The sequence below is a fragment of the Bos javanicus genome, chromosome 25 (assembly GCF_032452875.1).
Source record: "Bos javanicus breed banteng chromosome 25, ARS-OSU_banteng_1.0, whole genome shotgun sequence".
Taxonomy (NCBI): domain Eukaryota; kingdom Metazoa; phylum Chordata; class Mammalia; order Artiodactyla; family Bovidae; genus Bos; species Bos javanicus.
Window position 1 is genome coordinate 2,312,177 of NC_083892.1, and position 15,984 is coordinate 2,328,160.

At 47.2% G+C, this 15,984-nt stretch overlaps 1 long non-coding RNA gene across 5 annotated transcripts; it reads left to right on the plus strand.

Moving 5' to 3' along the window:
* The first annotated feature begins 38 nt into the window (after positions 1–38).
* On the plus strand, positions 39–9,963 carry LOC133238147 (uncharacterized). 5 transcript variants are annotated; one of them, XR_009733445.1, is made up of 8 exons: positions 39–594; positions 862–1,087; positions 1,622–1,794; positions 8,081–8,335; positions 8,486–8,549; positions 8,701–8,761; positions 9,446–9,591; positions 9,786–9,963. It is a non-coding gene; the product is annotated as an uncharacterized LOC133238147 (long non-coding RNA). The 5 variants fall into 5 exon arrangements; XR_009733446.1 differs by having other exon boundaries at positions 202–594; positions 1,000–1,087; XR_009733447.1 differs by lacking the exon at positions 39–594 and having other exon boundaries at positions 642–1,087; positions 8,489–8,549.
* Positions 9,964–15,984: the final 6,021 nt, after the last annotated feature.

Genomic DNA, 15,984 nt, shown 5'->3' on the forward strand with positions numbered 1-15,984 from the left:
GTCGATGAACTACGAGTCCCGTCAGCCAGTTGCGAGGAGGGTCTGGGGAGGGGCCCGGAGCAAGCAACGCATTCCAGGGGGTTTCCGACGGGGAGCAGGAGGACACAGGGCCTAGGGACGCTAGCCCTCGATCGCTCCCGCCTTCGGCCCAGAGCATCCTGGGAGTTGTAGTTCTAGCGTGGCGTGGAACCCGTAGGTAGCTTCGCTCTCCCCCGCCCCCACCACGAGGCCGCCATTTTGTCTCCCCATGTTAGGAGGCAATGGGCCCGAGGCCAATAACACCGCTGCCTCCAAGTGACCGCACGCCTCCCTGCGTGAGCCCGGGGGCCATGCTGCACCTATCATTCCGGACCCAGGAGTACCCGCCCCCCAGACCCCGGGCGGCGGACACCCCGGTAATCCCAGAGCCCAGCTACAGGCCCAGGGCTTGAGCCAAGAGCTGAGCCAGCAGACCGTGGTGTTCGCAGCTTCCATCCGCTGAACCGGGCTGGCTGCCCCTGAGGAATGAGTTTTTTTTATGACTACGAGTAAGGGGGCCAGACAGAGGTGCAATTTTCTCCTGCAGAACATGAGGCGTGTTACATACGTGGCAGGGTAAAAACGTTACAACCTCCGCCCCCCCCCCCCCCGCCCCAAGTTTGTCAGCCCTCTGCAGAATGTCTTAGGTTAATGTTTTTAAGTCCGTTTTGCTTGAGCCTGAGGACCAGCCAGTCTCCCTCAAAGCAGAGTTGGGAGAAGCTGAGTTTTACAGGCAGGCCAGTCGTCTGGGTTATCTCTGTTTGGGGTGGGGGTGGGGGCAGCCTATACCAGCAGCCAGTTAATGAACTGTGGTCCCTTTGACTTTGTATCTGATGTTACTAGGTTTTCTTTGTAATCGTGGAAAGATAAACTCACCTCATATGCTGGAGTGGGGCAACCTACCGCTTGGTGTAGGAGCTGTAGCTTTGGCTTAAAGGTGCCGGGGCTGATATAATCTTACCTTCTTGAACTCTTGGCAAGTGCTTACCGGAGTTGGACACATCTTTGGAGTGATTTATGGCAAAGTGGAAAAGCCTGTCCTTTCTGGGCTTAAGCTGATATTTCTCAGGTGAGGGTGAAGGTGATAGTTTCTTCAGTAAGACCCTTTCCTGTAACCAAATTCCCAATGATACTCTTCCCAGGAGATAGGAGGGTAGGAGGTGGGGCACAATCTTTCAAAAAATGATATATCCTTAGGACCCGAGGTAAACACTGATTAGAATTAAATGGGTTCAAGATGGCAGACAAGTCAACTTTGACTAGAATGTGATCCTCAGTATACACTCATTTTAACATACCAGTGAGCTAGATGACCCACGGAGAGGACCCATGACAGTTCAAAGCCAACCATCATAGACCAAAAACTGGGCAGTGGTCCAATTCCTGGAAATCTCTGCCCCTTGCCCAAATTAGTTGGAAGAATCCTCCCACTCATTAGCCTATGAAATTACCCAGTCCATAAAAGCTAACTATACCACCTTGTGAGGCTGGGCTCACCCTCTGAGATGGCCCACACTCTGTGGATTGAGTTTCTCTCTAAATAAATTAACTTCTTATATATCACTCTCTCTCTCTGAGTTGTTGTTGTTGTTTTTTTTTTCAGTGTATTGATTTAATTGGAGGACAATCACTTCACAACAATGTGGTAGCCCCTGCCACAGGACAGGGATCAGCCAAGGGGCACATTCACACCCCCGCTCTGCCATCCTGATCTCACTGAGTTCTTTTTGCCAGGAGACACCAAGAATCTGTTGCTTCATTAGGTCCTGAAACCAGGTGTGTAATCTTAGTTGGAAAGCTGTGGGTTTGAGTCCCAAGCAGAGATTCGGCAGTTCAAATCCTGGCACATGGGTTCAAGTCCCAATCTGAGGTGAATAGTTTCACCTGTATTTACTGAATATTTTGTGCTAACCTCTGTATGTGAATCACTGCATTTAATGCTTGTGAGAACGTCCTATTCCTATGAGAAAAGAATGGATTATGAGAACTACGAGTTCATTTACATATCCACAGTCTGTGTGCTCAGTTGTTCAGTTGTGTCCAACTCTTTGCAACCCCATGGACCGTAGTCCACCAGGCTCCTCTGTCCATGGAATTTCCCAGGCAAGAATACTGGAGCAGATTGCCATTTCCTACTCCAGGGGGATCTCCCCAACCCAGGGATCGAACCCACATCTCCTGCATTAGCAGGTGGATTCTTTACCACTGTGCAACCTGGAAAGCCTACATATCCACAGTACGGTTTTCAAAATAAAGTAACATTGAAATAATCTACAAACTTTATATAGACGTTATCAATTGTTCTGATAATATCCTGAATAGCAAAAGAAAATTCAAAATCATAAATGTAGTGTTCTTAGACATCTTAATCTGGAAGGGTTGCTGATTCTTTGTAATTCATGGCATTACCATCTTTGTAGAGTACAAGCCATTTATTTTGTAGAAGGTCCCTCAATGTGGGTATGTCTGGTGTTTCATCATAGTTTTAAAATGCAGGTTACACATTTTTGGCAGGAAGACCAGGGAAGTGATACATGTTCTCAGTGTACAGTAGGAAGAGACACGTTCTGCCCAGTGGTTGCATTACTGCCAACACTGACTTTGAGCTGATTCAGATCATTTGGTTAAGAAGGAGTCAACCAATTTTCTCATGAAATTTCTAGTTTGTGAAAGTGAAAAAGTGTAAAAGGGTTTGTTGTTCAGTGATGTCCAACTCTTTTCAACCCTGTGGACTATAGCCCACCATCTCCTCTGTCCATGAAATTCTCTAGGCAAGAATACTGGAATAGATAGCCATTCCCTTCTCCAGGGGATCTTCCCAACCCAGGGGTCAAACCCAGGTCTCCTGCATTGCAGGCAGATTCTTTACCATCTGAGCCACCAGGGAAGCCCTACTAATTTTTTTTTAGGAAGCCCTAAATTAATTGTTTCCAGTGTTTTGTGATCACAAACCATGCTGCAATGAGTAACCAGGTGCATACATATTTTCATATTTGTTGGGGTGTATATCTTCAAGGTGGGCTTCCCAGGTGGGTCAGTGGTAAAGAATCTGCCTGTAATGCAGGAGACCGGGGTTCGATTCCGATCGGGAAGATCCCCTGGAGGAGGAAATGGCAATCCCTCCAGTGTTCTTTTTTTTTTTTTTTACCCTCCAGTATTCTTGCCTGGAAAATCCGATGGACAGAGGAGCCTATTGGGCTACAAGGCTATAGGGTCGCAACAACAGTATCTTCAAGGGAAATTCCTAGAAGTTGGATTGCTAGGGCAAAAGGTAAAGAGAAACAATTTTGTTAGTAAGGACTGATCCCTCTCTGTAAGGGTTGTACCAGTTTGCATTCCCACTGGCAGAATATAGAGAGGGCTCGTTACCCACGGCTTCACCAATGGACTACCTCACAGTGCTTTTCCATTCTGGCTAACCTCATAGGTCAGGAGTGTTAATACAGTGTAGTTGTTTTGTGTGTGGTAAAGTGCACATGAATATAAATTTTATCATTTAAACTAATTTCTGAATGTACAATTCCGTGGCATTAAATACATTCATGGTGTTGTGTGACCATCACCACTATCCATTTCCAGAACTTTTTCATTCCCCAACTCTGTACTCGTTAAACAATAACTACTTCCTACCCTCTCAGTTCAGTTCAGTCGCTCAGTCGTGTCCGACTCTTTGCGACCCCATGAATCACAGCACGCCAGGCCTCCCTGTCCATCACCAACTCCCAGAGTTCACCCAAACTCATGTCCATCGAGTCGGTGATGCCATTCAGCCATCTCATCCTCTGTCGTCCCTTTCTCCTCCTGCCCCCAATCCCTCCCAGCATCAGGGTCTTTTCCAATGAGTCAACTCTTCGCATGAGGTGGCCAAAGTATTGGAGTTTCAGCTTCAGCATCAGTCTTTCCAATGAACACCCAGGACTGGTCTCCATTAGGATGGACTGGTTGGATCTCCTTGCAGTCCAAGGGACTCTTAAGAGACTTCTCCAACACCACAGTTCAAAAGCATCAATTCTTTGGCGCTCAACTTTCTTCACAGTCCAACTCTCACATCCATACATGACCACTGGAGAAACCATAGCCTTGACTACATGGACTTTTGTTGGCAAAGTAATGTCTCTGCTTTTCAATATACTATCTAGGTTGGTCATAACTTTCCTTCCAAGGAGTAAGTGTCTTTTAATTTCATGGCTGCAATCACCATCTGCAGTGATTTTGGAGCCCCCAAAAATAAAGTCTGACACAGTTTCCACTGTTTCCCCATCTATTTCCCATGAAGTGATAGGACCAGATTCCATGATCTTTGTTTTCTGAATGTTGAGCTTTAAGCCAACTTTTTCACTCTCTTTCACTTTCCTACCCCCTAGCCCTTGGTAAACTCTATTCTATTTTCTAAGAATTTGCCTATTCTTACTGAAACTGTCCATCCTGGCCAGGCACCACAGTTACCATTCGCGTGAGTTATTCTACAACAGGAGATCCTAATAAGGAAAATGAAACTAACAAGCCACCGCCAAACAAAAGAACTATCGAAAGGTCAAAAGGACACACCAGTCCATGTGTCCTCCCAGAATCCTTCTTCCTGGAATCCACCTTGGCTGAGCGACGCGCTGGTCACCAAGCAGCACCCTGAGTCAGAAGGATTGGCCAGAAACTAACCCCATCACCATAAACCCCGAGACTGCTAACCTTGAGACCCCTGAGTTCTCTTACCCTGGGGCTCTCTGCCCAGGCACTCCTCCTCAGTAAAGTCTCTTGCTTTGTCAGCATGTGTGTCTCCTCAGACAATTCATTTCTGAGTGTTAGGCAACAGCCCATTGTCGGGCCCTAGAAGGGGACCCCTTCCTGCATCAGTTCTAGGTTCCTCATTGCTCGATCGGGCCCCTCAAGAGGGCTGTTCTCTTGCTCCCTGTGCATGCCCTGTGCATGCCTTGCTCCCTGTGCAGGCCAGCGCCTGCTTCACTTGCATTTTAAGCACAAGACTGACCTTCTGACGTACTTGCCCCCAGGACCCAGCTAGTGATTGTTCTTATTAAAGGGGCACTAAGGAGTGTGCCTGGGAGCCAAGGCTGCCACTTTATCCTGCCCACTGTCAACCCCACGTGGTGAGGTGGTTGCTCCAGGACCTTGCTCAGACATGTAAGTGAAAGTTGCTCACTTTTGTGCAATTCTTAGCAACCCCATGGACTGTATAGCCTGCCAGGCTCCTCATCCATGGAATTTTCTAGGAAAGAATACTGAAGTGGGTAGCCATTTCCTTCTGAAGGGAAGGAAATTTCCTTCCCAACCCAGGGATCAAACCCAGGTCTCCTGCATTAAGATTCTTTACTGTCTGAGCCACCAGGGAAGGCCTGCCCAGATGTGTTAAGATCCCCCTGTTCATTAAACCACTGATGTCTCTGTTGCTGATCCAGGCTGTTTCTGCATCCTTAAAGCTGGGAGAGTATATTAGGCCTGCTGTGTGCACCCCAGCGCTCACAGGGTGGAGTCTATCTGTCCTTTCACACCCATCTTATTGTACTTAGCATAATGTTTCTAAGATTTATTGTTGTAGCACGTGTCAGCAGTTCACTCTTTTTTAATGACAATAATACCCTGTTGAATGTATATATACCACATTTTGTTTACCCACGCATTCACTGACGGGCTTTTGAGTTGTTTCTACATTACAGCTATTGTGAATAGTGCTGCTGTGAACGTTAGTATGCAGGTTACTGTGGGGACAAATGTTTTCATTTCTGGACTTTACAGACAGTCTCCTCTCCAGGCGCCCAGCCTCTGGGCTTCCCCTCCAATCTTCATGAAACCTCCTAAAAGATTTTTCTAATTTAAAAATTGTATTTATTTATTTATTTTTGGCCGTGCTAGGTCTTCGTTGCTGCTCAGGTTTTCTTCTGGTTGCAGCGAGTGGGGGCTACTCACTAGTTGCGGTGCTCTGGCTTCTCATTGCAGCGGCTTCTCTTGTTGCGGCTCCTGGGCTCTAGAGCACAGGCTCAGCAGTTTTGCCACTTGGGCTCAGTTGCTCCACCGCTTGTGGGATCTTCCCAGATCAGGGATCAAACCCGCGTCTCCTGCAATGGTAGGCGGATTCTTTACCCCTGAGCCACCAGGAAAGTCCCCAGAAAGATATCTTAATTTTTCTTTGAAATGTAATTTGTATCCTACAGTGTAGCATGTTGACTAGTGGCCCCCCCAAACTTCGTGTTCATCTGGAACCTCAGAATGTGACTTTGTTTAGAGCCAGGGGCTTGGCAGAGGTAACTAGTGAAGGATCTCCAGACGAAATCACCATGAGTTGAGGGAGGAGACGGATGCACAGGAGAGAAGGCCTTAGGAAGATGGAGGCAGAGATAAGAGGGATGCAAACACAAACCGAGGGGTGCCAACAGCCACCAGATGCGGGAGAGCTGGGAGACTCCTCCCCCAGGGCCTCTGGAAGGGTGGGAGACTCTTACTTCTGGCCTCCAGACTGCGGGAGACAAATTCCTGTTTTGAGCCACGCCGTTTGTGGCAATTTGTTATGGCAGCCCTGGGAAGCTTACGCATACAGGTAAGCCACAGACCAGGATGCACTGTGCTCCCCACCCTTTTCTTCTCCAGGTGGATGCTCTCTGCAACTTGGGGGTTTCTAGAACTTTTTTTAGAGCACTACCTTTATTTCTTAGCAGTTGAGGCTTCATGAAAATTCAAATGAAGTATGACAATTTTTTAATCTTAAAAAAAATACTGAGGGGAAAAAAACCCCTAAACACTGAAAATAAAAGACCAACCAATCAAAATCCCATCACTTAAAAATTACAAATGTATTTCATAAAAATATAAACATAATTTCATTAAAATACAAACATTTTATATAAATATATTTTATAAAAGACCAATCAAAATCCTATCACTTAAAAATTATAAGCATATTTCATAAAAATGTAAACATTTTATAAAACATGTTATAAAATATAAATGTATTTTATGAAAATATAAATATTTTATAAAAGTGCAAACGTTCTTTATAAAAGTGTAAATGTATTTTACAAAAATATAAAGTGGCACTCCCTCAGCTGGTACCCTAAACCGTGGAGCCCTCGGAGCATTGGTGGGAGCCACTCCCTGGAGAGGCCACAGAGCATGATGCCAGCTGAAGATCAGAAGGAGACATCCATGCATGCATAGTATTGGCACAAATTCATAATACGAAAAAAATGGGATAAACCTAAATGCCCATCTATAGGATAGTACTTAAAATAACGGTGAAAAAACCTTGCATTAAAAGAGCAACTCTGTTCTCCTGGTTGTCAAGGCACATGCATCAGGCAGGCTGTATTCTCTGCCAACATAGGGAAGTAGATGATACAGGGGTGGTGGGTGGTGGATGGTAAGATGAGGGGTATTTTGTATGTGTCAGAGACTCCGGGCCTCCTCCTGCAGGACCTGTCCCCAGGAAGCCTCAGGCTTCCTCCTGCTAGCTAGCCCTCCCCAGGACACAGCCCTCCCCAAGTCACTGCCCTCCCAAAACCAACTGTCACCTCCTCCAGGAAGTCTCCCAGGACTGAAGGCTCCCGGCTGGGACCTCCCAGAGTAAACGTCTGCTGCCAAACCTATTGGCTACAGGGATTCTGATCAGTAGGAGCTGGAGGCTACTGAGTGGGCAGGGACTGGACTGAGCGGCTGGACTTGCAGCTGTGTTTACGCACGAGCTCAGCCTCCTCTCCAAAGGGCTCCAAGTTATGGGGTCTTTGGCTCCATTTTCTGCAGCCTGTGGCCTACAGCCTCTCCATGCCTCCTTTACCATCTACGTGGGAAGCCCGCCCAAGTGCTGGGCGCTCCCTCTCCCCCTCATCTGCACCCATGGAGCCCTGAGTTGTCTCACAGCTGGTACCTTTAAAAGCTTTTGTTGCAGAGCAGACGAAAGAGAGCAATGGAACAAACCATTGCTTCCCAGTGGCGGTAGTGGTAAAGAAACCGCCTGCCAATACAGGAGATGTAAGAGACTTGATCAGGTTTGATCTCTGGGTTGAGAAAAGCCTCTGCAGCGGGGCACGGCAATCCACTCCAGTATTCTTGCCTGCAGAATCCCATGGACAGAGGAGCCTGGCGGGCTACCGCCCGTAGGGGTCGCAAAGAATCAGCCACGACTGAGCAACTACGCATGCGTGATCTCAGAAACTTGGTTTCCTGGAAACTGCTGCTTTTCTAAGAGGCCGCGGTGGTGCGGTGCGGTGCACGGGAGGGAGGAGAAAGCAAATAGCAGTACCAAGTCCATTTGCTGATCTGGCCTAGTTAGAGCTGAGAGTCGGAGAGGAGAGAGCTCGGGTTCCTTCAAAAGGTGAGGGGGTGCCAGACTGGGGACCAGAGTGGGATTGCTGCTCCACCAACATGTTGGGGTACCTTTGAACAGGCTCAGGGTGGGGGCAGTCGGGCAGGAAGTGGGGGGGAGTGGGGGAGGGGACCTAGGTGCTCCTTTCTCCACACCCAGCAGTCCCTGGGGTGGCCCAGCCTACACCCCACTGTCACCTTCCAGCGGACCCCCAACCCCCAAGGTCAGCTCCAGGCAAGTGGCACTTTTCTCTTGTCTGGGCGACCCCTCCAGAAGGGTTGGGGAGGGGCTTCAGTCTCTGCGGGGGGACCTGGGGGACCTTGGGGGAGTCGGAGTGTGTGGGAAGGAAGATGACTACAGGTGTCCCCCTACAGGGGTGAACTCTGATACCTTGAGAAGATGACAGATGTGAAAAGCGGGATAATCTTCTTCGTGGTGAGAGACAAATCCACCCCTCAAAACCAGCTGGACCTGACCAGGCCCAGCCAACAGCTACCAGCACAAGAGCAGGACCCTGGTTGTTTCCAGAACAGATTAAGTCTCCAGGGACCTGGGGGTGAGGGTGGAGGGACTGCTCCCCTTGGACTGAGACCCCAGCACATCCCCAGCAACAGACCAGGAGGTTCAGGGGACCTGAGGGAGCCCTTGGCCTCCACCCCCTGCTGGGAGCCTGGGTCTGGCTGGAGCCATGCTTGAGGAGCCAGAGTGTCCCCTCGCCCCAGACCCTAAAGCCCATACCTGGCTCACCCAGAAGGGCTCCCCACAGGCAGTCCTGTCCGAGGTGCCCCCAAACCCCGTGGGCACTTGTTTCCTCCCACCAGTCCAGGAGGCAGAGAGTGCCGTTTCCATGAGGGTCAAGTCGCTGCCCTGAAATTACCGGATTGTTACTGCAGAGGGAGGGGCAAGGCCGGCATCTGCCTTAGAGTTTATTCTTTCTGCTCAGCTGGGGGTGGGGGGGCAGGATGGGACCATCTTGTTGAGTGTCTCTGTCTTTTCTCTGGTTCCTGCACCTTCTCCCGTCAGTCTGGGACCCCGAGCCCTACCATCCCCTCACTGTCTCCATCCTGTGAGGTCACCCTGGTGTCACTCAGGTCACCTGACCTCATTCCTCCCTTATAGGCAAAGGGTTCTCTGTCTGCGGGTTTAATGGCCATAGGGTCTGCGGTGTGGCCTGCTGCGCTAGTAGTGGTCGCTGGGATGGCCTTGTACGCCTGGAAGAAGAGCACTGAAAGACCATGCCCTAAGAGGTCCTAGGTGGACATCAGGTAGGGATCGGGGAGTGTGTGAGTAAGAGGGAGGCCTGGGTGTGGTTTGGGGGAGGCACAGGTGCGGTGGGGAGAAGGTGGTGGGACTCCCTCCATTGGCCTGGAGGCCTAGTGGCCCCACCCAACTGGCCACCTTTGTCCTCCTCCCGTGGTCAGTTCTGGGCCCTGCCTGACCCCACCCGCTTCTCTTGCAGGTAAAAATGAACAAGAACCCTAAAATGTATTGAAAGGAATCCTCTCCCAGTCCCCTGCAGACTGGAGAGTCCACCTTCCTGGGGTCAGGAATTCTTTGAAGCAACATTTTATCTTTGGGGTTTGAACAAAATCAACTTGTGGGCAAAAAAATAAATTCATTGAATGTGCCTGACTCTATTACAGAACTGGTGTCTGAATCACAGGATTCAGGGTCCTTGGAGGCCCAGCTCTAACCTGAGCAGCCCTGAACCATCCCCACCCCAACCAGGCTCCTGACCCTTCTCCAGGGCTGCCTGGCCCGGGCCACCTCTCAGCCCATGGGGAGCCTTTTGGGGCCTCTGTGCTCTGAAGCCCTGACAAGGGAAAAGCACCCGCTTTTCCTCTCCTACACTCACAGTCACACACCAACACTTCTCACACCAGATATGTGGGATTTATCACACCTGCCAGTTTTCCGATTTACTGTGGACAGCAACTGAGATGTTTATGACAACTATGCTTTGATTTATTTTACTGACGTAGAGTTGATTTGCAATGCTGTGTTAATTCCTGCTGTTGTACAGCAAAGTGATTCAGTTATACGCATATATATATATACTCTTTTTCATATTCTTTCCTGTTATGATTTATTACAGGATATTAAGTATAGTTCCCTGTGCTATACAACAGGACTTTGTTGTTTATCCAATTTATACATAATAATTTGCATCTGCTAATCCCAAACTCCCACATTTATTATTTTTTCTTTTCTTTTTCTTTTTATCTGCATGCTGGATCCTAGTTCCCGGAACAGAGATCAATCAAACCTGTGCCCCCTGCAATGGAATCATGAACTCCTAAACACCACAGGGAATTCTCTGTTTTTTTTAAAAAAATTTTTTAACTGAGATTTAATTCACATGTCATAATATTCACCATTTTTTATTTAAACAAAAAAATTTTTGGCCACACAGCTTGCAGGATCTCAGTTCCGCCACCAGGGATGGAATTCCCCTCCCACCACCACATCCCTGCAGGGCTGTGAAAGCCCTGAATCCTAACCACTAGACCAACAGGGAATTCCCAGTATTCACCATTTTAGAGTGTACAGCTTTGTGGCTTTTATTAATAGTATATTTACAACCATCACCATTATCTAATCACAGAACGCCATCATAACCACCAAAGAAACCCAGTCCCCTTTCAGTGGTCACTCCTCATTTCCCCCCAAATCTCTCAGTCTACTTTCTGTGTCTATGGATTTGCCTTTTCTCTGCGTTTCACATAAATGGAACACGCAGTATTTGTCATTTACTGTCTGGCTTCTTTCACCCAGCAGTGAGGTCTCCCAGGTTCCTCCACGGTGTACAGGAATCTGTATTTGGTCCCTTATTATGGTGGCTCAGACAGTAAAGAATCTGCGAGACATGCGGGAGACCCGGGTTCCACCCCTGGGTCGCGAAGATCCCCTGGAGAGGGAAATGGCAACCCACTCCAGTATTGTTGCCTGGAGAATTCCATAGACAGAGGAGCCCAGCAGGCTACAAGTCCATAGGGTCACAAAGAGTCGGACACCACTGAAGCGACTTAGCACAGACACAACACATGGCCGAGTAACGCTGCATTGAGGGATAGCCAGCATTTATTTATCCACATATCAGTGGATGGACATCTGAGTCACGTCATATTTGTTTAACTGTTATAAATAATTCAAAAAGCCTGAGGCTAAATCCGGATCACCTCAGGATAGGCCAAGGAGTGAAACTGGCCATGAAACAACTATGTCAGAGGATAAACAGGAAGTCTTCTAGTTATTCAGTAATGAGGTGGGGGGAACAGGAGACCAGAGAAACCAAATAGCCCTTCTGTGTACATGACCTCTGTGCTTGTCCCAGGAGAGGTCCCATGGGGGTCCCATGCTGTCCCATGGAGAGCAGACCCACGTTTCCCACCCGTGGACACTGCAGCTGATGCTCCTGGTGGCAAGGAAGGGGCGCGTGGGGGTGCCGTCTGAGCCAGCCGACCTCGGAGGCCCATCCAGGTCCTTTGAGGCCCGGGCACCGGCTCTAACTTGTCTTCTGCAGGGGTTGGGGGAGGGTGGTGATTCATCTAGGAAGGATCTCTGACAACCTGACAGATGGCTGGCTATCTGAAGAATACAGGCGATAACCTTCACTCCAAAGTCCTCCGACAGAAAGCTCAATGCTAATTGCAGGCCCCTCTTCCGTCTCCTTCCTCTCTTTCTTTTTTTCTTTCCTCCCTCCCTTCTTTCTTTCTTCCTTTCACAACACTTATTTTTTACAAAAGCAATGTCCTTGAAGTACAGTTGACACAGAATAAAATTTTCCTTTTGGAAATATACATTAGTCACTATTAGACATGTATTTGTTGAATAAATAAATCCCAGGGGACTTCCCTGGTGGTCCAGTGGTTAAGATTCCCAGCTTCCAGTGCAGGGAGCATGGACTTGATCTGTGGTCAGGGAATTAAGATCCCACATGCCAAATAAAACTATTTGATAGGGGCAATGAGAAATTCAATTTTCAACCGATTAAAATTATAGACAGGTCCGTAAGCATTATCAGGGTTTTGAAACAATTTGGCAATATATTTTAAAAATAAATAAATTCCAAAACAGAGAATCGAGCGGAAAGGGAGAAATAATCAAACCATTAGAAACAAGTCAAAGCAAATGCTATGAATTGAATTGTGTCCCCACTCCCCACACAAAGAAGTTCAAGTCCTAATCCCCAGTGCTTGTGAACATGACCTTGTTTAGAAATAAGGAGTTTGCCATTAAGTCCTTAAGATGATCGTGTTAAGATGAAGTTGCTAGGGTGGACCCAATTCAAATAACTGATGTCCTTATGAAGAGGGAAGATATTGACACAGAAAGGCACACGGGAGGACGCTCTGTGACGGTGACAACAGAGATCGGGCTGACGCGTCTAGAAGCCAAGGAGGGAGGCCTGGAACAGACTCTCCCTCCCAGCCCTGAGATGGTCGATGGCACCACCCGAGTTTGAGCATACTCCGGGAGACAGTGAAGGACGGGGAGCCTGGCATGCTGCAGTCCACAGGGTCGCAAAGAGTCGGACACGACTGAACAACTGAACAACAACTCAGCCCTCAGAAGGAACCCACCCCGTCCACACCTTGACCTCAAATTTCTGGCTTCCAGAGCTATCAGATGAGAAGTTTCTGTTGTTTCAGCCACTCCATTTGTGATCCTTTGTTCCGTACCACTGACACACTAATACTAATATGGGAAGAATTTGCTTAGGATTATTTTATTTATTTTTTAAAAATTTTATTTATTGATCTATTTTTGGTTGTGCTGGGTCTTCGTTGTTGCATCCAGGCTTTGTCTAGTTGGGATGCGAGGGGTCCACTTTTCATTGCGGCGCAAGGGCTTCTCATTGTGGTAGCTTCTCTTGTGGAGCACAGGTTCTAGGCACATGGGCTTCGGTAGTTGCAGCATGTAGGCGCTAGGGTGCTCGGGCTTCAGTAATTGTGGTACACGGGCTTTAGTTGCACAGGGCATGTGGAATCTTCCTGGACCAGGGGTCAAACCCATGTCTCTTGCACTGGCAGGCGGTTCTTAGCCACTATACCACCTGGGAAGGCCAGGATGATTTTTTAAAAATCAAGAAACTCAAATTGGAAAAGACCATTAGATTTAGCTGAATATGGAATTCCCTGGTGGTGCAGTAGTTGCCCTGCTTGTACTGTCAAGGGCCCTGGTTTGATTCCTGGTTGGGGACCAAGATCTCACAAGTGTGTAAGGCGTGGCCAATAAATAAGTAAATATTCAGATGTGTAGATGCATACACCAATTTTCCCAGCCACCTCCCCCACCAGATGCAAATGATAATGTTTCCATCAAATGTGGATTGCTAGGGTTAACTGAATTCAATAAGGTTTCTTAAATCAGTAAGGAAAAGATGAACAAGTTCATAGAAAAATGAACAGCGCAGCAGGTCTCAAAGTGTATTCTGGTGGCCTCTAGGGGTTCCCAAAGCCCTTTCAGGAGGCCCATGAATATTTCATGGTATTAATAATACTGAGGCAATTGTGGCCTTTTTCACTGTGATGAGTTTGCACCAATGATGCGAAAGCAATGATGGTTCTTAGTGTGAATCAAGGCAGTGACACCAAACTGACAGAATTTGTTACCAATAATAAAGTTCTAAGGCTTTTGGCAAAAAGTACAATTTTGGAGATTGTATCTGCCACCTTAAGCTTCACAACTTCCCAATATTGCCAGAGAGTTGCAATATTCATGAATGTTATACTTTTTTTTTTCATATTGTATAATAGGATGTGTCAACGGTCGCAAGATCTACTCAGTGAACAAATATGTTTGGAAACACCAACATGTGATTTACAAAATCACATGTGAATAAAAGATCCTTTCAAAGCGCAAGATAGATCCATGGGTTCTCATGTAATAGAGCACAAAAAGCACACAGATATCAGCTGAGATTCCACGTTGCAGCTAACCTTCAAAAAACCACCACATTCTGAGTGTCGGTGTAGTATCAAAGAAGAATAGCCGCAATTATCTGAAAAGGCTCTAAAAAGACTACTTTCTTTTCAAAGTTTTTTTTTAATCTGAGGCTAAATTTTCTTCATGCACTTCAATCAAATCAATGTATTCTTATAGAGTGAAGGCAGACACAGATATGAGAAGCCAGCTGTCTTTTCTCAAATGTGATATTAAACAGATTGTTTTTTGGGCCATGCCACAAATCATGTGGGGTCTTATTTCCCCAACCAAGGGTAGAACCGATGCCCCCTGCAGTGGGAGTCCTGAATCTTAACCACTTGACTGCTATGGAAGTCCCCAAATAGATTTTTTTTTTAATGTGGCACACCGCCATTCTTCTCATTCATTTTTGGTTTGAAGAAATAGTCAGTGGATTTATCATTGCTATTTTATATTTTCAGATTAACTTTGATATTGGAAGTATTGCTAGATGAAACCTATAAAAACGAAAGCTCTTTGAGCTGCTCAATAATTTAAAGAGCTGTGGTCACATATGGATGTGAGAGTTGGACTGTGAAGAAGGCTGAGTGCCGAAGAATTGATGCTTTTGAACTGTGGTGTTGGAGAAGACTCTTGAGAGTCCCTTGGACTGCAAGGAGATCCAACCAGTCCATTCTGAAGGAGATCAGCCCTGGGATTTCTTTGGAAGGAATGATGCTAAAGCTGAAACTCCAGTACTTTGGCCACCTCATGCAAAGAGTTGCCTCATTGGAAAAGACTCTGATGCTGGGAGGGATTGGGGGCAGGAGGAGAAGGGAATGACAGAGGATGAGATGGCTGGATGGCATCACCAACTTGATGGACGTGAGTCTGGGTGAACTCCGGGAGTTGGTGATGGACAGGGAGGCCTGGCGTGCTGCGATTCATGGGGTCGAAAAGAGTCAGACACGACTGAGCGACTGAACTGAACTGAACTGAACTGAATCACTCTTTAAAAGGATTCTGAGACCAAAATTTCTGAGAACCACAGGACTAAGAAATATAAATGTTGGAACCCATGGCCCACAGAATGCTACTCTGTGAATTCTCACAATATCTCCCAAGTGGGTGGTATTATTATACCCATTTACTAGATGAGAAAACTGAGACACAGAAAGGGGAAGCAATTGCTTGTCACACAGCTAGCTACCGCCAGAGCTGGGATTTGAATCCAGGCATCTGACTCCAAGCTTGTGCGTTTCCTTAGGGACAATCTGGCAATAAGTTCTAAAAGCCCTTAAAGATATTTGCCTTCTTTAACTCTTTCATTTTGAAATTTTATGAAAGGAGATAATCAGAGATAATCAAATTTGTATACAAAGATATTTATAACATAATAAAATTAGAAACAACCAGTAGTCAGTGGATTCAGTTCAGTTGCTCAGTCATGTCCGACTCTTTGCCACCCCATGAACCGCAGCACGCCAGCCTCCCTGTCCATCACCAACTCCCAGAGTCCACCCAAACCCATGTCCATCGAGTCGATGATGCCATCCAACCATCTCATCCTCTGTCGTCCCCTTCTCCTGCCCTCAATCTTTCCCAGAATCAGGGTCTTTTCCAATGAGTCAGCTCTTTGCATCAGGTGGCCAAAGTATTGGAGTTTCAGCTTCAGCATCAGTCCTTCCAATGAATACCCAGGACTGATCTCCTTTAGGATGGATTGGTCGGATCTCCTTGCAGTCCCAGGG